This window comes from Salmo salar, chromosome ssa01 (assembly GCF_905237065.1).
Source record: "Salmo salar chromosome ssa01, Ssal_v3.1, whole genome shotgun sequence".
NCBI lineage: Eukaryota > Metazoa > Chordata > Actinopteri > Salmoniformes > Salmonidae > Salmo > Salmo salar.
In genome coordinates this window covers 33,022,776-33,045,522 of record NC_059442.1, presented here as the reverse complement: position 1 = coordinate 33,045,522, position 22,747 = coordinate 33,022,776, and the positions used below count along the sequence as shown (strand labels likewise).

Here is a 22,747-nt window from a genome sequence, read left to right as displayed (position 1 = left end):
ATCCTGCCCTGTGACATCACCACACCTCCCCGCAGCCCAGACTCTTTCCATGGATCAAAGCTCTGTGTTTACAGATCATCCTGTTCAGAGTTCCGTCATGTGTCAGAACCACTGCATGCGTGCACAGCTGGATCCAGGCACGCCAATATCTTTTGGAAGGGCCAACGTGCTCCTGTGTTGTTTTTGCTGGCCCAAATACCAGGCCACTGTTTCCGCTCTCCCCATCTGCCATTGTGTCTTTCTGGATAGACAGATAGGCCTTGTGTAGGTCACTCCTCTTCTGTTCAGAGTTTGGTTTCCAAAACACAGTCCCATCTGGGCAGGTTGTTATCAGTTACCAACATGTTTTTGAGGCCTAGTGTCAGACCAAGCCCTTCTCCTGTTATTCACGTTGTCTTTTCAAAAACATAGGCAGGGCTAGATCCCTGTCTGTTATTCACGTTGTCTTTTTAATAACATAGGAAGGGCTAGATCTCTGTTTTTCGCATCATCCTGTTTGTTGTGATAGTATATCCTTGGTGAGGGGAGATGTTTGGATATATTGTACATGTCCATTTATACAGCTGTATCTAACAGCGGAACTTGTGGACTGATCTCAGGGTGCGACAGTCAGGGGCTTGGTGTGAAGAGTCCCGTTTTCTACCTGAGCCGCGTGGTGCTTCTGGTAAGATCTACTCTGTTCATTTTGATATTACAGACTTCCAGTGAGCACTGGAAGCACCTTCTGTTTAACCAGTAAATGTATCCATCTACAAAGTGGAACTGGTTTCTTTAAATGGGTTCTTCTTGACTAACACGGCTACAGAGTAGAGGTTGACCGATTAATCGGAATGGCCGATTAATTAGGGCCGATTTCAAGTTTTCATTACAATCGGAAATCGGTATTTTTGGACTCCGATGTTACGTTTAATATATATATTTTTTTACCTTTATTTAACTAAACAAGTCAGTTAAGAACACATTCTTATTTTCAATGACGGCCTAGGGACGGTGGGTTAACTGCCTTGTTCTGGGGCAGAACGACAGATTTTTACCTTGTCAGCTCAGGGATTCAATCTTGCAACCTTACGGTTAACTAGTCCAATGCTCTAACCACCTGCTTTACATTGCACTCCACGAGGAGCCTGCCTGTTACGCGAATGCAGTAAGAAGCCAAGGTAAGTTGCTAGCTAGCATTAAACTTATTGTTTTTTATACGATCAATCAATCATAATTACTAGTTAACTACACATGGTTGATGATATTACTAGTTTATCTAGCCTGTCCTGCGTTGCATATAATCGCTTAGGTACACGTTGCTCCAACCATAAACATCAATGCCTTTCTTAAAATCAATACACAAGTATATATTTTTAAACCTGCATATTTAGTTAAAAGAAATTCATGTTAGCAGGCAATATTAACTAGGGGAAATGTGTCACATCTCTTGCAAACAGAGTCAGGGTATATGCAGCAGTTTGGGCCGCCTGGCTCATTGCGAACTGTGAAGACTATTTCTTCCTAACAAAGACAGCCGACTTCGCCAAACGGGGGATGATTTAACAAAAGCGCATTTGCGAAAAAAAGCACAATCGTTGCACGACTGTACCTAACCATAAACATCAATGCCTTTTTTAAAATCAATACACAGAAGTTTATATTTTTAAACCTGCATATTTAGCTAAAATAAATCCAGGTTAGCAGGCAATATTAACTTTCGGAAAACCCAGGCTTTTACGAGAGTAGAAATCAGTGAAGCAGATATCAGAGCACAAGTCAGAATTGGGGCTAGCAACAGTAGATAGGCCAGGGTGTACATGCACATTTCCAGATATCATTAGCAGAAATACAATCAAGGCACGGCATAGGACAGGGAGAGCTCTGCAGTGCTGATTTATGACATCTGAATGTGCATCAGATGGCAACAAGATCATATTGTACAGCAATTTCATCAGGTAAGATGACTACAAAGCCAGCGAGAGGTGGTTACAATAGGATGGGAGGCCTAAAGTCTGTGTAACCAATACAGTCTGTCCCACGGTTGGGTAAAGGATGTTTGTAGTCAACAAAGTATGCAGGAGTCATGAGGCAAAATGCACAAGAAAAAATTTAATATACTGCTCAAAAAAATAAAGGGAACACTTAAACAACACATCCTAGATCTGAATGAAAGAAATAATCTTATTAAATACTTTTTTCTTTACATAGTTGAATGTGCTGACAACAAAATCACACAAAAATAATCAATGGAAATCCAATTTATCAACCCATGGAGGTCTGGATTTGGAGTCACACTCAAAATTAAAGTGGAAAACCACACTACAGGCTGATCCAACCTTGATGTAATGTCCTTAAAACAAGTCAAAATGAGGCTCAGTAGTGTGTGTGGCCTCCACGTGCCTGTATGACCTCCCTACAACGCCTGGGCATGCTCCTGATGAGGTGGCAGATGGTCTCCTGAGGGATCTCCTCCCAGACCTGGACTAAAGCATCCGCCAACTCCTGGACAGTCTGTGGTGCAACGTGGCGTTGGTGGATGGAGCGAGACATGATGTCCCAGATGTGCTCAATTGGATTCAGGTCTGGGGAACGGGCGGGCCAGTCCATAGCATCAATGCCTTCCTCTTGCAGGAACTGCTGACACACTCCAGCCACATGAGGTCTAGCATTGTCTTGCATTAGGAGAAACCCAGGGCCAACCGCACCAGCATATGGTCTCACAAGGGGTCTGAGGATCTCATCTCGGTACCTAATGGCAGTCAGGCTACCTCTGGCGAGCACATGGAGGGCTGTGCGGCCCCCCAAAGAAATGCCACCCCACACCATGACAGACCCACCGCCAAACCGGTCATGCTGGAGGATGTTGCAGGCAGCAGAACGTTCTCCACGGCGTCTCCAGACTCTGTCACGTCTGTCACGTGCTCAGTGTGAACCTGCTTTCATCTGTGAAGAGCACAGGGCGCCAGTGGCGAATTTGCCAATCTTGGTGTTCTCTGGCAAATGCCAAACGTCCTGGACGGTGTTGGGCTGTAAGCACAACCCCCACCTGTGGACGTCGGGCCCTCATACCACCCTCATGGAGTCTGTTTCTGACCGTTTGAGCAGACACATGCACATTTGTGGCCTGCTGGAGGTCATTTTGCAGGGCTCTGGCAGTGCTCCTCCTGCTCCTCCTTGCACAACGGTGGAGGTAGCAGTCCTGCTGCTGGGTTGTTGGCCTCCTCCACGTCTCCTGATGTACTGGCCTGTCTCCTGGTAGTGCCTCCATGCTCTGGACACTACGCTGACAGACACAGCAAACCTTTTTGCCACAGCTCGCATTGATGTGCCATCCTGGATGAGCTGCACTACCTGAGCCAATTGTGTGGGTTGTAGACTCCGTCTCATGCTACCACTAGAGTGAAAGCACCACCAGCATTCAAAAGTGACCAAAACATCAGCCAGGAAGCATAGGAACTGAGAAGTGGTCTGTGGTCCCCACCTGCAGAACCACTCCTTTATTGGGGGTGTCTTGCTAATTGCCTATAATTTCCACCTGTTGTCTATTCCATTTGCACAACAGCATGTGAAATTTATTGTCAATCAGTGTTGCTTCCTAAGTGGACAGTTTGATTTCACAGAAGTGTGATTGACTTGGAGTTACATTGTGTTGTTTAAGAGTTCCCTTTATTTTTTTGAGCAGTGTATATAACAACTTGTGGCTAGCCATTGTAAGTTCAGAGTCACTCGTCCCAACAGTGCGCGTGTGCTTTTATTTCTGGAGGCAGATTTCTTGTACAAAATGCCAGTGTATGGTCTTTGAACAGCAGGAGGGGGCTTCAGAGGACGCTTCAAAGACTCCTGCACTTGTTGGGCCCAAACGCCTCGACAGCTTTTACTTCTCACGTTAGTGCTAATTGAATTTGTATCTGGTCTGTCCTTGCAAGCCTGGGAGCCTTAACTCAGCATTCAGTCCCCATAAAGTAAAATATATCATTGTAATGTACTTTATTTGTTACCATGTGTGTAACCATGCCAGCCTAGGACCTCCACATCCGTCTTCTTCATTTGCGGGATTGTCTGAGACAGCTTAAACTGTGTGTTTGCACAATCGAATAATTTCTGCACAAACTGTCAGAAACCGTCTCAGGGAAGGTAATCTGCTTTCTAGTCATCCTCTCCAGGATCTTGACCTGACTGCAGTTCGGCGTCGTAACCGACTTCAGTGGGCAAATGCTCACCTTCGATGGCCACTGGAACACTGGAGAAGCTCTTCACGGGTGAATCCCGGTTTCAACTGTACCGGGCAGATGACAGACAGAATGTATGGCGTTGTGTGGGCAACCGGTTTGCTGATGTCAACGTTGTGAACAGAGTGCACCATGGTGGCGGTGGGGTTATGGTATGGGCAGGCATAAGCTACAGACAACATACACACTTGCATTTCATCGATTTGCTATTTGAATCCAGAGATACCGTGACGAGATCCTGAGGCCCATTGCCCTGCCATTCCTCCACGCCATCATCTCATGTTTCAGTATGGGATGTTAAACGGTTGACCTGATTCTCTGTGGTCACTTAAGATCCCATGGCACTTATTGTAAGAGTAGGGGTTTTAATCGAAATGTCCTGGCTAAATTCCCAATCTGGCTTCATACCATCATGGCTACCTAATCATCCCCAGCTTCCAATTGGCTCATTCATCCCCACACCTCTCCCCTATAACTATTCTCCAGGTCATTGGTGTAAATGAGAAAGTGTTCTCAGTCAACTTACCTGGTAAAACAGTCGTTAAATCAAAAATGATAATGCACGGCCCCATGACGCAAGGATCTGTACACAATTTCTGGAAGCTGAAAATGTCCAAGTTCTTCCATAGCCTGCATAGTCACCAGACATGTCACCCATTGAGCATGTTTGGGATGTTCTGGGTCGACGTGTTCGACAGCGTTCCAGTTCCCGCCAATATCCAGAAACTTTGCACAGCCATTGAAGAGGAGTCGGACAACATTCCACAAGCCACAATGAACAGCCTGATCAACTCTACGCTAAGGAGATATGTCACGATGCATGAGGCAAATGGAGGTCACACCAGATACTGACCTTCTGTGGCCAACAGATGCATATCTGTATTTCTGTTGTGTGAAATCCTTAGATTAGGGCATAATGAATGTATTTCAATTGACTGATTTCATTATGAACTGTAATTTAGTAAAATATTTTAAATTGTTGCGTTTATATTTTTGTTCAGTGTGTGTATATATAACACTTTACAAACGTGTTCAATATTTATAGACCCGTTTATGAGTCTGTCATTGAGAGATCCCAGACCCCCTCTTTAATGACGAAAATAAATTAACAAGCAATCATAAAATGGATTACCCTTTTGTAGCATTGTTTGATTGGTTTGTATCATCACTTCGCTTACATAATTGAATGCATTAACTAGTAAAGATTTTGTATATGCTCTCCTCGTGAACACCGATCCAAACTGTGAAACGGGTTTTGTTTCTGATAGATGAATTTCATGCAGGATATTCTCTGAAATGACTGCCCATTGGGTTCTAATTATAGTCTGCTTTGTCCCTGGTATAGGAGAACCATCTGAGTTATCGTTTTTAAAAATGTTTGTTTAACAACTCCTAGGCTCTGTCCTTTTTAAAGATGGATTCCACACAATGCCACCGACCGGCCGACCCCGGTACCTTTCTTATTGACTAAATGTGAGGAGGGGAGATGCATTGCTGCTATTTAACAGAGACCGCATCCATCATTTACTCTGTAGGACGGAAGGAATGGTCAAAGGTTGACGAGTTTATGATGCCATGCACCTGAAATGTGACAAATTCTTCATGGACGAAAGTTGACGCTAGTTTACAAACATGTGTGTCAACCTGACTTGAATGAGTGATTATGTTGTGTGATGCAAGATACGGTGACGCCTGAATGATTGAGTGATTGGTACCTAAATGTTTAAGTTGAAAATCTCAACACACAAGGCTCTGTTTACATTACCTGTTAGATGTGGAATATTGGAGGAGTATGTTGAGATCCAACCTTATCAAGTTACCTAACCATGCACTCAATTCCCCATAGAGTTGTTGTTTTTCTGTTGTCTGAGTTGTATTATCCTCACTTGAAATGTCTACCTACCTCCTTGAAATCCTGAAGGTATATCAGATTGGGCTCTTATCCTGTCTGGACATGGAAAACAATGCCTTAACATGAGCATGAGGGAGGATTACACTTGTCATGCCCAGCATTCTCAAAAGTACATGTGACGACAACAGAAAATAAACGTTATCCTCCAAGACAAAAGTCAAGTTATCCCCATCACAGAGAAAACAACAATGACAATATTGCTGATGACAAAGTACTCGTTTTATCTTTTAGGGAAAGTGGAGATAATGTCTCCAGACTGGGCAAGAGTGGAATGGAGTCCCTGACAGAATACTAATGGAACAGGGTGATCACAGAGATGTTTTCATACTGAGATGCCTTCTTTGGAACTTTGCCAAATATTGAATTGGTGAGATTTATCAGATTTTTCTTAGACAGGCAGTATCTGAGTTTAACTGGCTATAGTAGGCAGGTTTCCATTGACCCAGGATTATTTGATGAAGCAATGCAGGAAAAAAACAATACAACATGTGTAATGGAAATGGCAGCTATAGGAGAAATGTTCTGAAGATTACCATTTTATCTTGTCGAACTTTATTGTGACCAAATGATGGAAATTGTGTTTTTCAAATAAATGATAATTGCAGAATACATTTGTAGGTTCTGTATGCGGCATGTGATGTCATCACGTAACCATAAAGCTCGACTCCACATTTAATTCTAAATGCCTACTTCTTGCTAAATCTATTTTTCAGCTAAATAATGTTGTTTTCTTCTACTTGCTTTTCTGGTTGGACACCTTGGCTGGATGCAAGTTTCACCATCCAATTATTTCAGATCTAATTACTCTCCATCCAATTATTTTAGAAGACCCTGAAGGCCAAAAGCCAAAACACGGCGTTTCTACGCTTTGCAATAAAGAAGCTTTTTTTATTTAATTCCATTTGTCCTTCAAGTGTTGCGGAATCTGTTTCCTCCACAATTCATGCACCTTGGTTGGAAAGTGAGGTAGCGGAAGTGATCCTTTCCCAGATCTACAGGAGTTCAAATTTCACCATGGCACGGACTGTGGCCATATGTTGGCACATGACATTTATTAGAATATGGCAAATATTAGTCAATTCTTGCATTTCATCCATGCTGGCTTTTGTGGGCTACTTGAGACAGGATATGGATAGGTGGGAGGGTATAGAGGCTGTTGCCAATTTATTAATGTGCAATTTTCCTAAATGTACACCACCCTTCAAAAGTTTGGGGTCACGTTAGAAATGTCCTTGTTATTGAAAGAAAAACACATTTTTGGGCCATTGAAATAACATTCAATTGATCAGAAATACAGTGTAGACGTTTAATGTTGTACATAACTATTGTAGCTGGAAACAGCTGATTAAAAAAGAAATAAATGGAATATCTACATTGGCATACAGAGGCCCATTATCAGCAACCATCACTCCTGTGTTCCAATGGCACGTTGTGTTAGCTAATCCAAGTTGATCATTTTAAAAGGCTAATTGATCATTAGAAAACCCTTCTGCAATTACAGTTGAAGTCAGAAGTTTACATACACCTTAGCCAAATACATTTGAACTCAGTTTTTTCACAATTCCTGACATTTAATCTTTGTAAAAATTCCCTGTCTTAGGTCAGTTAGGATCACCACTTTATTTTAAGAACGTGAAATGTCAGAATAATAGTTGAGTGATTTCAGCTTTTATTTATTTCATCACATTTCCAGTGGGTCAGAAGTTTACATACACTCAATTAGTATTTGGTAGCATTGCCTTTAAATTGTTTAACTTGGGTCAAACATTTCAGGTAGCCTTCCACAAGCTTCCCACAATAAGTTGGGTGAATTCTGGCCCATTCCTCCTGACAGAGCTGGTGTAACGGAGTCAGGTTTGTAGGCCTCCTTGCTCGCACACGCCTTTTCATTTCTGCCCACACATTTTCTATAGGATTAAGGTCAGGGCTTTGTGATGGCCACTCCAATACCTTGACTTTGTTGTCCTTAAGCCATTTTGCCACAACTTTGGAAGTATGCTTGGGGTCATTGTCCATTTGGAAGACCCATTTGCGACCAAGCTTTAACTTCCTGACTGATGTCTTGAGATGTTGCTTTAATATATCCATGTAATTTTCCTACCTCATGATGCCATCTATTTTGTGAAGTGCACCAGTCCCTCCTGCAGCAAAGCACCCCCATGCTGCCACCCCGTGCTTCAATGTTGGGATGGTGTTCTTCGGCTTGCAAGCCTCCCCCTTTTTCCTCCAAACATAACGATGGTCATTATGGCCAAACAGTTCTGTTTGTTTCATCAGACCAGAAGACATTTCTCCAAAAGTATGATCTTTGTCCCCATGTGCAGTTGCAAACCGTAGTCTGGCTTTTTTATGGCTGTTTTGGAGCAGTGGCTTCTTCCTTGCTGAGCGGCCTTTCAGGTTATGTCGATATAGGACTCGTTTTACTGTGGATACATATACTTTTGTACCTGTTTCCTCCAGCATCTTCACAAGGTCCTTTGCTGTTGTTCTGGGAATGATTTGCACTTTTTGCACCAAAGTACGTTCATCTCTAGGGAGACAGAACGCGTCTCCTTCCTGAGCGGTATGACGGCTGCGTGATCCCATGGTGTTCATACTTGCATACTGTTGTTTGTACAGATGAACGTTGTACCTTCAGGCATTTGGAAATTGCTCCCAAGGGTGAACCAGACTTGTGGAGGTCTACCCATTTTTTTCTGAGGTCTTGGCTGATTTCTTTAGATTTTCTCATGATGTCAAGCAAGGAGGCAGTGAGTTTGAAGGTTGGCTTTGAAATACATCCACAGGTACACCACCAATTGACTCAAATTATGTAAATTTGCCTATCAGAAGCTTCTAAAGCCATGACAATTTTCTGGAATTTTCCAAGCTGTTTAAAGGCACAATCAACTTAGTGTATGTAAACTTCTGACCCACTGGAATTGTGATACAGTGAATTATAAGTGAAATAATCTGTCTAAACAATTGCCAATTACTTGTCATGCACAAAGTAGATGTCCTAACCAACTTGCCAAAATTATAGTTTGTTAACCTCTATGGGCTAGGTGGGACGCTTGCCTACTCAACAGCCAGTGTAATCCCGTGGCGCGATATTCAAATACCTTAGAAATGCTATTACTTCAATTTCTCAAACATATGGCTATTTTACACCATTTTAAAGACAAGACTCGTTAATCTAACCACACTGTCCGATTTCAAAAAGGCTTTACAACGAAAACAAAACATTAGATTATGTCAGCAGAGTACCCAACCAGAAATAATCAGACACCCATTTTTCAAGCTAGCATATAATGTCACATAAACCCAAACCACAGCTAAATGCAGCACTAACCTTTGATGATCATCAGATGACACCCCTAGGACATTATGTTATACAATACATGCATGTTTTGTTCAATCAAGTTCATATTTATATCAAAAACCAGCTTTTTACATTAGCGTGTGACTAGCATGTGACTAGCATTCCCACCGAACACTTCCGGTGAATTTACTAAATTACTCACGATAAACGTTCACAAAAAGCATAACAATTATTTTAAGAATTATAGATACAGAACTCCTCTATGCACTCGATATGTCCGATTTTAAAATAGCTTTTCGGTGAAAGCACATTTTGCAATATTCTCAGTAGATAGCCCGGCATCACAGGGCTAGCTATTTAAACACCCAGCAAGTTTAGCACTCACCAAAGTCAGATTTACTATAAGAAAAATGTTATTACCTTTGCGGTTCTTCGTCAGAATGCACTCCCAGGACTTCTACTTCAATAACAAATGTTGGTTTGGTCCCAAATAATCCATAGTTATATCCAAATAGCGGCGTTTTGTTCGTGCGTTCAAGACACTATCCGAATGGTAAAGAAGGGTGACGAGCACGACGCATTTCGTGACAAAAAATGTCTAAATATTCCATTACCGTACTTCGAAGCATGTCAACCGCTGTTTAAAATAAATTTTTATGCAATTTTTCTCGTAAAAAAGCGATAATATTCCAACCGGGAAAGCGTGTTTACGTTCAAAGAAAGAAAATAAAAACATCTCGTGCCCTCATGCACGAGCCCAAGTCTGATGGTCCTCTGACAGGCCACTATCCAAACGCGCTAATGTGTTTCAGCCAGGGGCTGCCTCAATATCATTCAGCTTTTTCCCGGGTTCTGAGAGCCTATGGGAGCCGTAGGAAGTGTCACGTTACAGCAAAGATCCTCAGTCTTCAATAAACAAAGCCAAGATGAACAAGAACTTGTCAGACAGGCCACTTCCTGTAAGGAATCTTCTCAGGTTTTTGCCTGCCATATGAGTTCTGTTATACTCACAGACACCATTCAAAAAGTTTTAGAAACTTTAGGGTGTTTTCTATCCAAAGCCAATAATGATATGCATATTCTAGTTACTGGGCAGGAGTAGTACCCAGATTAAATCGGGTATGTTTTTTATCCGGCCGTGTAAATACTGCCCCCTATCCCCAACAGGTTAACAAGAAATGTGTGGAGTGGTTGAAACACTTAGGTTGGAGTCATTAGATTATGTAAACAATCCGACTTCAACTGTATGTTAGCACAGCAGAAAACTGTTGTCCTGCTTAAAGAAGCAATAAAAATGGCCTTTAGATTTGTTGAGTATCTGGAGCATCAGCATTTGTGGGTTCGATTACAGAGTCAAAATGGCTAGAAACAAATAACTTTCCTCAGAAACTCGTCAGTCTATTCTTGTTCTGAGAAATGAAGGCTATTCCAAGCTAATGTCTGGCCAGTAGTTTGGGAAATATCTTCCAATATTGGACACAGTCAGTACTTCGCTAAGTTCTTTAAACCTGTTTCAACTTGATGTAAACCATTCCAGGATAGTTCAATAATATCATTTGACTTAAACTAAATTGGTCTGACATTTAATACCACTGCTTTGACAGTAATGCTTTATCTTGTTCCTGATGGCTCAAGGCATGGATCATCAACTAGATTCAGGCATGGGACGATTTTTTTTCTTAAGTGAAGGGTCGGAAGGCTGGAACATAATTAAGCACTAAGACCCGAGGGGGTGTGGTATATGGCCAATATACCACGACTAAGGGCTGTTCTTAAGCACGACGCAACATGGAGTTCCTGAAACATCCCTTAGTAGTGGCAAGCAAGTCTCTTCTTATTGGTGTCCGTTAGTAGTAGTTTCTTTGCAGCAATTTGACCATGAAGGCCTGATTCACAGTCTCCTCTGAACAGTTGATGCTGGTAACTCTAATGAACTTATCCTCTGCAGCAGAGGTAACTCTGGGTCTTCCTTTCCTGTGGCGGTCCTCATGAGAGTCAGTTTCATCATAGCGCTTGATGGTTATTGCGACTGCTCTTGAAGAAACTTTCAAAGTTCTTGTAATGATCCCAGATTGACTGACCATCATTACTTTAAGACATGAAGAACTGTCATTTCTCTTTGCTTATTTGAGCTGTTCTTGCCATAATATGGAATTGGTCTTTTACCAAATATGGCTTTCTTCTGTATACCACCCCTACCTTGTCACAACACAGCTGATTGGCTCAAATGCATTAAGAATGAAAGAAATTCCACAAATTAACTTTTAACAAGACACACCTGTTAATTCAAATGCATTCCAGGTTGACTACCTCATGACGCTGGTTGAGAGAATGCCAAGAGTGTGCAAAGCTTTCAAGTCAAAGGGTGGCTATTTTCAAGAATGTCAAATATAAAATATTTTGATTTAACACTTTTTTGGTTACTACATGATTCCATATGTGTTATTGCATAGTTTTGATGTCTTCACTATTCTACACACACACACACACACACACACACACACACATATATACTGCTCCAAAAAAATAAAGGGAACACTTAAACAACACATCCTAGATCTGAATGAATGAAATAATCTTATTAAATACTTTTTTCTTTACATAGTTGAATGTGCTGACAACAAAATCACACAAAAATAAATCAATGGAAATCCAATTTATCAACCCATGGAGGTCTGGATTTGGAGTCACACTCAAAACTAAAGTGGAAAACCACACTACAGGCTGATCCAACTTTGATGTAATGTCCTTAAAACAAGCCAAAATGAGGCTCAGTAGTGTGTGTGGCCTCCACGTGCCTGTATGACCTCAAAACAACACCTGGGCATGCTCCTGATGAGGTGGCAGATGGTCTCCTGAGGGATCTCCTCCCAGACCTGGACTAAAGCATCCGCCAACTCCTGGACAGTCTGTGGTGCAACGTGGCGTTGGTGGATGGAGCGAGACATGATGTCCCAGATGTGCTCAATTGGATTCAGGTCTGGGGAACGGGCAGGCCAGTCCATAGCATCAATGCCTTCCTCTTGCAGGAACTGCTGACATACTCCAGCCACATGAGGTCTAGCATTGTCTTGCATTAGGAGGAACCCAGGGCCAACCGCACCAGCATATGGTCTAACAAGGGGTCTGAGGATCTCATCTCGGTACCTAATGGCAGTCAGGCTACCTCTGGCGAGCACATGGAGGGCTGTGCGGCCCCCCAAAGAAATGCCACCCCACACCATGACAGACCCACCGCCAAACCGGTCATGCTGGAGGATGTTGCAGGCAGCAGAACGTTCTCCACGGCGTCTCCAGACTGTCACATCTGTCACGTGCTCAGTGTGAATCTGCTTTCATCTGTGAAGAGCACAGGGCGCCAGTGGCGAATTTGCCAATCTTGGTGTTCTCTGGCAAATGCCAAACGTCCTGCACGGTGTTGGGCTGTAATGCAACCCCCACCTGTGGACGTCGGGCCCTCATACCACCCTCATGGAGTCTGTTTCTGACCGTTTGAGCAGACACATGCACATTTGTGGCCTGCTGGAGGTCATTTTGCAGGGCTCTGCCAGTGCTCCTCCTGCTTCTCCTTGCACAAAGGCGGAGGTAGCGGTCCTGCTGCTGGGTTGTTGCCCTCCTACGGCCTCCTCCACGTCTCCTGATGTACTGGCCTGTCTCCTGGTAGCGCCTCCATGCTCTGGACACTACGCTGACAGACACAGCAAACCTTCTTGCCACAGCTTGCATTGATGTGCCATCCTGGATGAGCTGCACTACCTGAGCCACTTGTGTGGGTTGTAGACTCCGTCTCATGCTACCACTAGAGTGAAAGCACCGCCAGCATTCAAAAGTGACCAAAACATCAGCCAGGAAGCATAGGAACTGAGAAGTGGTCTGTGGTCCCCACCTGCAGAACCACTCCTTTATTGGGGGTGTCTTGCTAATTGCCTATAATTTCCACCTGTTGTCTATTCCATTTGCACAACAGCATGTGAAATGTATTGTCAATCAGTGTTGCTTCCTAAGTGGACAGTTTGATTTCACAGAAGTGTGATTGACTTGGAGTTACATTGTGTTGTTTAAGTGTTCCCTTTATTTTTTGGAGCAGTGTATATATGCACACATATACATATATACATATATACATGTACATACATACATACATACATACATACATACATACATACATACATACATACATACATACATACATACATATGTTATTGGCATTAATTTATTATATAAACTGACCTGATATTGTGTGGAGAGGTAGTTTTGGGGGAGAGATAGATTAAACACAGATACATCTATGCACGCTAGGTTAGATCACGGCAAAGAGGTAACTGGTAAGGAATGTCTTGTTATAAAATACCTAAGTAGTTGCATTATCCCACAATGCTATCCAGAGGTTCCATGTCCAGCATCTCAATACACCCTGTATAGTTGAGTTGCTTCAAATCACGTTTTACATTTTAGGCTATGCCCGCAGTGGGGAATATTATGTTATTGGCAGTAAACAGACATGCACACATACTCACACAATTTATTCTGCAATCTTATCACTATCTGTAAATAACCCTTAAACATAGCCCCTTAAATATGCCGTTAAGCTTTACATACTACCACACTCCTTTCCCTTGAAGTCGTAAGTTTACATACACTTAGGTATTTCAACCACTCCATACATTTCTTGTTAACAAACTATAGTTTTGGCAAGTCTGTTAGGACATCTATTTTGTGCATGTCACAAGTCATTTTTCCAAGAATTGTTTACAGACAGATTATTTCACTTATAATTCACCGTATCACAATTCCAGTGGGTCAAAAGTTTACATACCCTAAGTTGATTGTGCCTTTAAACAGCTTGGAAAATTCCAGAAAATGATGTCATGGCTTTAGAAGCTTCTGATAGACTGACCTTCAAACTCCGTGCCTCTTTGCTTGACATCATGGGAAAATCAAAAGAAATCCGCCAAGACCTCCACAAGTCTGGTTCATCCTTGGGAGCAATTTCCAAATGCCTGAAGGTACCACGTTCATCTGCACAAACAATAGTACGCAAGTATAAACACTATGGGACCACGCAGCCGTCATACCCCTCACGAAGGAGACGTTCTGTCTCCTAGAGATGAACGCACTTTGGTGTGAAAAGTGCAAATCAATCCCAGAACAACAGCAAAAGACCTTGTGAAGATGCTGGAAACAGGTACAGAAGTATCTATATTCACAGTAAAACGAGTCCTATATCGACAACCTGAAAGGCCGCTCAGCAAGGAAGAATCCACTGCTCCAAAACAGCCATAAAAAAGCCAGACTACGGTTTGCAACCGCACATGGGGACAAAGATTATACTTTTTGGAGAAATGTCCTCTGGTATGATGAAATAAAAATAGAACTGTTTGACCATAATGACCATCGTTATGTTTGGAGGAAAAAGGGGGAGGCTTGCAAGCCGAAGAACATCATCCCAACTGTGAAGCACGAGGGTGGCAGCATCATGTTGTGCGGGTGCTTTTCTGCAGGAGGGACTGGTGCACTTCACAAAATAGATGGCATCATGAGGTAGGAAAATTATATGGATATATTGAAGCAACATCTCAAGACATCAGTCAGGAGGTTAAAGCTTGGTCGCAAATGGGTCTTCCAAATGGACATTGACTCGACGCGTACTTCCAAAGTTGTGCCAAAATGGCTTAAGGACAACAAAGTCAAGGTATCGGAGTGGCCATCACAAAGCCCTAACCTCAATCCTATAGAAAATCTGTGAGCAGAACTGAAAAAGCGTGTGTGAGCACAGAGGCCTAGAAACCTGACTCAGTGACACCAGCTCTGTCAGGAGGAATGGGCCAAAATTAACCCAACTTATTGTGGGAAGCTTGTGGAAATCTATCCAAAATGTTTGACCCAAGTTAAACAATTTAAAGGCAATGCTACCAAATACTAATTGAGTGTATGTAAACTTCTGACCCACTGGGAATGTGATGAAAGAAATAAAAGCTGAAAGAAATAATTCTTTTTCTGACATTTCACATTCTTAAAATAAAGTGGTGATCCTAACTGACCTAAGAAAGGGACTTTTTACAAGGATTAAATGTCAGGAATTGTGAGAAACTGAGTTCAAATGTATTTGACTAAGGTGTATGTAAACTTCTGACTTCAACTGTAGAAACCCCCATTGAGGACATCGGATAACAGAGCAGGCCAGGCCCATTCCACCACAGAGTCAATAGGAGAGAAGCCCCTTGGCAGGTACCAGTTACGTGCCCCTGTGTAATTAAAGGCTTCTCTTACTCATCCAGCCCCGGCTCCTGAGGAATTCTTAGTATGTGCACAGCAGGGCCCAGGCTGAATGGGCTGGAGAATGTCCTGTGTTAACAGAGCCCAGTGTGATAAATGAGCGGAGGGGCTCAGAGTGTGTAGTCAGGGCCTCACAACACACCCTCTCCATTTCCCCTTGACCGGCAGGAGAAATGAGAAGGGAAGGAATGAGCTGCCACTATATGGAGGCTGGAAGTATTTTATTTCCCCTGTATTTGGTGATGAATGTGTCCCTGATTTCCTCTTCCAAACATCTCCATTATTGCTGTATGTAATCGGTCATAAATCCTGAACTGTGTGTGTGTTTATTTGCATCTGAATAATTTTTATGGCTTGTCATTGTTGTGTCTTTATTTTCAGAAACATGACTCACTCTCTACCAGAGATTGTGACTTCGTCCCACTTCTTCTGAATGTCCCTTTCCTCTCTAACCGGCTACAACTCTGAAACCCTTCTTGAACTCTTTGCAGTTATACCATTCAGAATAGTGTTCTCAACATCTTTGACCTGATATGTCGGTCATAAGAAAAGATCTCACTCTCTTTTACTCACTCTTACTTTCACTCAGTCTCTCTCACTGTCTCTCACTCGCTCTCACAATAACTTTGCTCTTCCAAACAACCCTCATTATAGCCGTTTTGTCTATCTTCTCATCACTCATGTGTCTGTGGGGAACAGTGTACTGACTCCCATCCTCTTCATCTCTCATTTAACCACTAATCAGCAACATCTCCCTGGCACTATTACAACCCGTCAGCAGAATCCAGACAAATTAACTTCCACATCTTTCAATAAATTGCTGTACTCCCAGTAATGCATGTAGGGACCTTCCTGTTTTAATAAGGCATCCTACATTCCACCGTCCGATTTAGTGGCACCCCTGTTGGTTTTTCATGGTTGACACTCATGATTTTACAAGCCCTCTAAATCGCTTTTATGTGCCGTCTATTGCGGAGTGTTTTAGATGGAATGTATTACAGAAGTGACTGAAGGCAAGAGGAGCTTTATTTTAAACAGCTAATTAGAGTGTAAAACATTCAGCATCACAAGGACAGAAGAAGAGAAGAAATTACCTTCAGAACATGGAAGAGTAATGGGCTGGCTCCCGAGTGGCGCAGCGGTCTAAGGCACTGCATCTCAGCAAAAAGGTGTCACTACAGTCCCTGGTTCGAATCCAGGCATCCGGCCGTGATTGGGACTCCCATAGGGCGGCGCACAATTGGCCCAGCGTCGTCTGGGTTTGACTGGGGTAGGCCGTCATTGTAAATAAGAATGTGTTCGTAACTGACTAGCCTAGTTACATAAAGGTTAAATAAAATAAAAATAAACTAAAGGCTAGCTTGAAGTTTGGCAATAATTTGGCTAGGAGATATAAATAGGAGTTCTAGGCCTAAGGTGGAACTAGGGCTGAGCGATTAGTGCTTTTGAGGTCGCTTTGGGTTGATTATTAAAAAAAAAATCATAATTTATTTTTGTGATTTCGGTTTCAATTATTATTCTTAAATGAAATGCATTTGAAAATAACGACATGAAATGATTTGAGCTTTTTAATGCAAATTCCAAAGCCAAAAATATTTAACATTCAAAACATTCCCCCCCCATGCAAAACATTCCCCCCCCAGCACTAGGTAAAACATAGCATTTTTTCATTATCCAAAAGTCTATGAACATTTAATGCTAATAAAAAAAATGCAAGCCTCTTCTGTAGTAGTCTTTAAAATACGTTGAAAATACATTGAATTTTGGGAGTAACATCAGCCCATCTGTAACTTCTCACAGTTCTAGTAAAAATGCCCTGACAATCCATCCTATTTTTGTGGTGTTGTCATAGTAATGATCATTAGGTTACCCCATGCATATGCTACAAACTCAGAGCCATTTGCATCACAGCGGAATTGATGTTGTGCTTGAAGGTAATGAGACGTTAAATTCAAAATATATTCAAACATAGCTAAAAACACCTGAAAAACTGACTGGAAAGAAAATTGTATCCCTATTTCTGCATCCAACTGTCAAACTGACATGAATAACTTTCTCTCTCTCCAGTGTCCTGTTTCATCCTTGTCCACCCAGATAGTTGGAGCTGTTCAAATATTGAAACAGAGAATAATTGTCTCTCTTTTCAGAATGCACAGATACCGTGTTCTGGGTAGTGATGTGCCCTTGATTTAAATTACAAAGGGAAGTGTTACTGTCGGCAGATGAAAAGGGAATTTTGGTCGGCTTCTGTCAGTTAATCTCCATTTTTCATGGATCAGACTGTTCTTTTCCCCTCCACAGCAAAGACCCTTTCATATTATGAAAATACTCTCTGAATATGGGATTAAAGGGAGATTAAAAATATCTAAAATCCATTAAAAAAAAACCCTGCCTAGGATTTGTCCCGGTCATTGAGATATAAAAATGGAAGGGTGTAAACTCTCAAAGATCAGGAGTTTCATGTATTCAAACTCTGTCCATAAACTGTGTGACAGGACAACAACCTCTCCCTCAACGTCAGCAAGACAAAGAAGCTGATGGACTACAGGAAACAGAGGGGGCTGTAGTGGAGCGAGTCGTGAACTTCAAGTTCCTCGGTGTCCACATCACTAAGGAATTATGGTCCCCACACACCAACACAGTTGTGAAGAAGGCACAACAATGCCTCTTCCTCCTCAGGAGGCTGAAAAGATTTGGCATTGGGCCCTTGGATCCTCCAAATTATACAGCTGGACCATTGACAACATCTTGACTGGCTGCATCACCGCGTACTATCCGACTGCAAGACGCTACAGAGGATAGTGAGTACGGCCCAGTTCATCACTGGGGCCGAGCTCCCTGCCATCCAGGACCTCTATACCAGGCGGTGTCAGAGGAAGGCCATAAACATTTTCAAAGACTCCAGCCACCCAAGTCATAGGCGGTTCTCTCTGCTACCACACGGCAAGCAGTACCGATGCACCAACTCTGGAACTAACAGGACTTTGAACAGCTTCTATCCCCAAGCCATAAAAGTGCTAAATAGTTACTCCGGGTAGCTATTTGATTTAAAGGTATAATCCACCCCCAGAAATAAAAATCATGAAACTCGTGTCAATTTGGTGAAAGCCTATGTTCTATCAGTGAGTAAAATAGGAAATTGTGTAGGAACGCGTCATTGGTATACAATTCTTGTCACTGGAGATTAGTGTAATCCCTTATCACATTTCATAACGCTTTTAAAACAAATGACATACACTAGATCACCAAAGTCAGCCAATAGATGGTATGGCCATACTTGTCTATAACACATCCATCTGTTTAGATCGTCATGACAAAGTATAGATTTCGCATAGATGTGCTCAGTCTAAACAGTCTACCAAATTATTAATGCCCGTTTCTCCTTCAAGTACCATGTTGTAATGCACCGTGTCTGTAGGAAACAGATATTACAGAAAGAAGGAGATGGGAATCCCATTGGGCAATTAATGGAAAAACGGCCCACCCAACTGACTGTGGACCAATCTCATTCACGTGTCATGCTGCGTCACGCGGTTGCTAAGCTAATCGTCACACAATCCGATTCTAATGATGTTTCCCATCTCAAAATTAGCTCTGTGGGAAAGCAACATAATGCTGCTCTCGCTCTGGGCAGAGACGCCATTTATAGCTCGGAGGCAGAGACAAGCTGCAAGTTGAACTCTGTGAGAGACTCCTAAATTGACAGCGCAGTATGTTTAGTGATTTTACAGCTAGCTAGCTACTTCACATGTTGATATTGAGTTTGGTATGATTGTGTGTAGCTATGTTTTGGAGCTAGCTACTTAGCTAACCAGCCAGCCCAGGGAGATATAGAACATTGGGTTTTGTAGTAGACTTGAGATGCAATGGATTTCCCGAAATGATTTCCCCATGTTTATACCAATCTTGTTATTACACCAAAAGTTTTCACCTTTAGTGTTATTTAACATTGTTAATAATAGGAATTAGTGGTTTGGGGTGGATTATCCCTTTAACTATCTGCATTGACCGTTTTTGCACTAATTCTTTTGAGTCATCACATGCTGCTGCTACTGTATATTATCTATCCTGTTGCCTAATTACTTTATCCCTACCTATATGTACATATCTACCTCAATTACCTCGTACCCCTGCACATCCACTTGGTACTGGTACCCCGTGTATATAGCCAAGTTATCGTTACTCAATGTGTATTTGTTACTTATTATTTTTCTATTACTTCTCATTTGTTCTCTTCATTGTTGGGAAGGGCCTTTAAGTAAGCATTTCAGTGTTAGTCTACACCTGTTTACGAAGCATGTGACACATGAAACTATTTGAGCCGACAGAGCTTGCACAATAACCACTGAAAACATTGTCTTTGGTATGATAAAGATTTCACTGTTTAAGAGAATGCACATGATTCCTCTCTAACACAGACAAACACTTCTCTACTGTTTCTCCCACGTGTGAATAAATGATGTCTTCTGCATCTGCTGGGTGATTGATTAACTGAGTCTCACATAGCATTGAACCAAGCAGCGCTCCATTGCTTAGTTGTTAGGTACCATGGTGTGTCCGCTCCACACTACCACGGTGTCTGGCCATGGCATTGGCCTCCACCCTGCACTAACATGGGCCACACAGCAGGTCCTTGTCCCTGAGCCCATGAATTGACTGTGGACGGGATTGTTGTGGGCTGCTGTGGTCTGTCTAGCCAGTATTAGCCTAGCGCGTATCACAGTGACAGGCTCTGTTGGAGTGTAACAATGTGTTCCAGTTCAGCCTGAACGGGGCAGGTTTAAATAGACCAGTAATGATGCAGTAGGCCCAGACAGAGATCAGCGTTAGATGGGTCGTTCCAGCACTATAATAACAAGTTAGAGCATGGTGAAGGCATCTCCTTCTCACTGACTCAGAAACCAGTCAGCTCGCTTGTTCGTTTATCCCTCTGTATACATGGTTTCCAGGGAAGCAAGAGAGCTGTTTGAGTCTTGGGACATTAGCCTACTTTTTAAGCTGTGATTGGCCATAGAGCTTTTTGAAAATCATTTGACCACACTGTTTCTGAACTTTCACTTTTTCATTCTGTTTAAACATCACAGTGGACCATGTTAACTAGCCTACAAGAACGTGGGTCCGTGCCAAGTGAATGAGGCCAAACTCTACAGAATTTACCTTAACATGCAATTCGAATCTCTACAGCGATGGCCTTGATATCAGTGTCTATTGTCGGATGACCTTGGCTCACTCTGTAGTGACACCTTTAGCACTGCGATGCTGCGCCACTCAGGAGGCAATATAACACATTTTAAGGGCGGCCCTTCGGACCCAATGCGGTCCCCAGGGCCTAATGAGTTTGACACCGCTGCCCTAAATTAACCGGCTACAGATGGCACCCCTCCTGTGAAATCAGTTGTTGTTTTTGTACCATGCAGATTAGATTGCCATGGTAACCCTCCCTCTCTCCACGGTGCCACTCTGGCCGAACAGATCTGACTGAAGGATTTTAATTCTCAACAGGGTTTCACCCACCTGGTCTGGAGAAAGCTTTGAAATTAATTATAGAGGAAGAGAGAGAGAGTAAAACGATGCACGTCAAAAAGCTCTTACATCTTCCAAGCTTGACGAGTGCTTTATTTTCCCATCCAACTTAGTGCTTTATGGAAAGATGGTGGACAAATGCTGAGCTACAGAAGTGTGTCCACACCTTTAATGTGAAGTGATATTAAGTTCTGAAGGTGTCTCTGGTCCAGGCATGAGGGGTAATCATGTTTCAGAACCTCCTGGCGTGGCTGTGTGCATGCATGCGTGTGTACGTGTGCACATTCCTTCATGGTACAGACAGGTCTTTGAGAGTCTGCCATTGACTTCAAGTAATGATTTACGCAAATGTCTGAGTTGCTTCTTCTTAATTCTACTCTGAAACGGGCATTTACTGCATATAATGTTATACTGAATGGTTTTGTAAAAACCATTATCTCAAATGTTCATTATCTACTGGAACACCCTAGACTCTAGGGCCTAGAGTCTCAAGTGAGTGAAAACAGAATCATGATTACAGTGTGAACTTCCTTTGAGGGACACCATTGTTTTCTCACAATCCTTTCTCTGACATTGGAGGCAAGGTCTCTGATGGGATGTAATAATTGTCTGATTACATGGAGACAAACTCAGACAAGGCAGGAGTCAACAGCAGCATAAGAAACTGATTGGATTGGCTCAGAGGTGTCTGCTTGTTTAATTCAGTGTGTCGACAGTACAGCCGAGTGGCCCTGAGATTTCAACACTCATTAACCTGTTGGGTCTAGGGGGCAGCATTTGCACGTCTGGATAAAAAAAATGTACCCGATTTAATCTGGTTACTAATCCTACCCAGTAACTAGAATATGCATATACATATTATATATGGATAGAAAACACTCTAAAGTTTCCAAAACTGTTTGAATGGTGTCTGTGAGTATAACAGAACTCATTTGGCAGGCAAAACCCTGAGACATTTTCTGACAGGAAGTGGATACCTGATGTGTTGTATTGACTTTAAACCTCTCCCATTGAAAAACACAGGGGTTTAGGAATATTTTGGCACTTCCTATTGCTTCCACTAGATGTCACCAGCCTTTACAAAGTGTTTTGAGTCTTCTGGAGGGAGATCTGACCGAACAAGAGCCATGGAACGGTGATGTCCCATTAGACACCTGGCGCGCTACTTCATGTTGGGTACCCTCGTTCCAATACGTTATAAAAGGCTATGCATTCGTCCACCTTGAATATTATTCATGTTCTGGTTAAAAAGGCCCTAATGATTTATGCTATACAACGTTTGACATGTTTGAACGAACGGAAATATATTTTTTCCCCTCGTTCATGACGAGAAGTCCGGCTGGCTTACATCATGTGCTAACGAGACGGAGATTTTTGGACATAAATGATGAGCTTTTTTGAACAAAACTACATTCGTTATGGACCTGTGATACCTGGAAGTGACATCTGATGAAGAGAATCAAAGGTAATGGATTATTTACATAGTATTTTCGATTTTAGATCTCCCCAACATGACGTCTAGTCTGT

At 42.4% G+C, this 22,747-nt stretch overlaps 1 protein-coding gene across 4 annotated transcripts in view; it reads right to left on the bottom strand.

The window, feature by feature from the left end:
- LOC106601569 (syntaxin-binding protein 6) overlaps positions 1 to 22,747 on the bottom strand; it is a 127,625-nt gene that overhangs the window by 16,761 nt on the left and 88,117 nt on the right. The window lies entirely within an intron of this gene.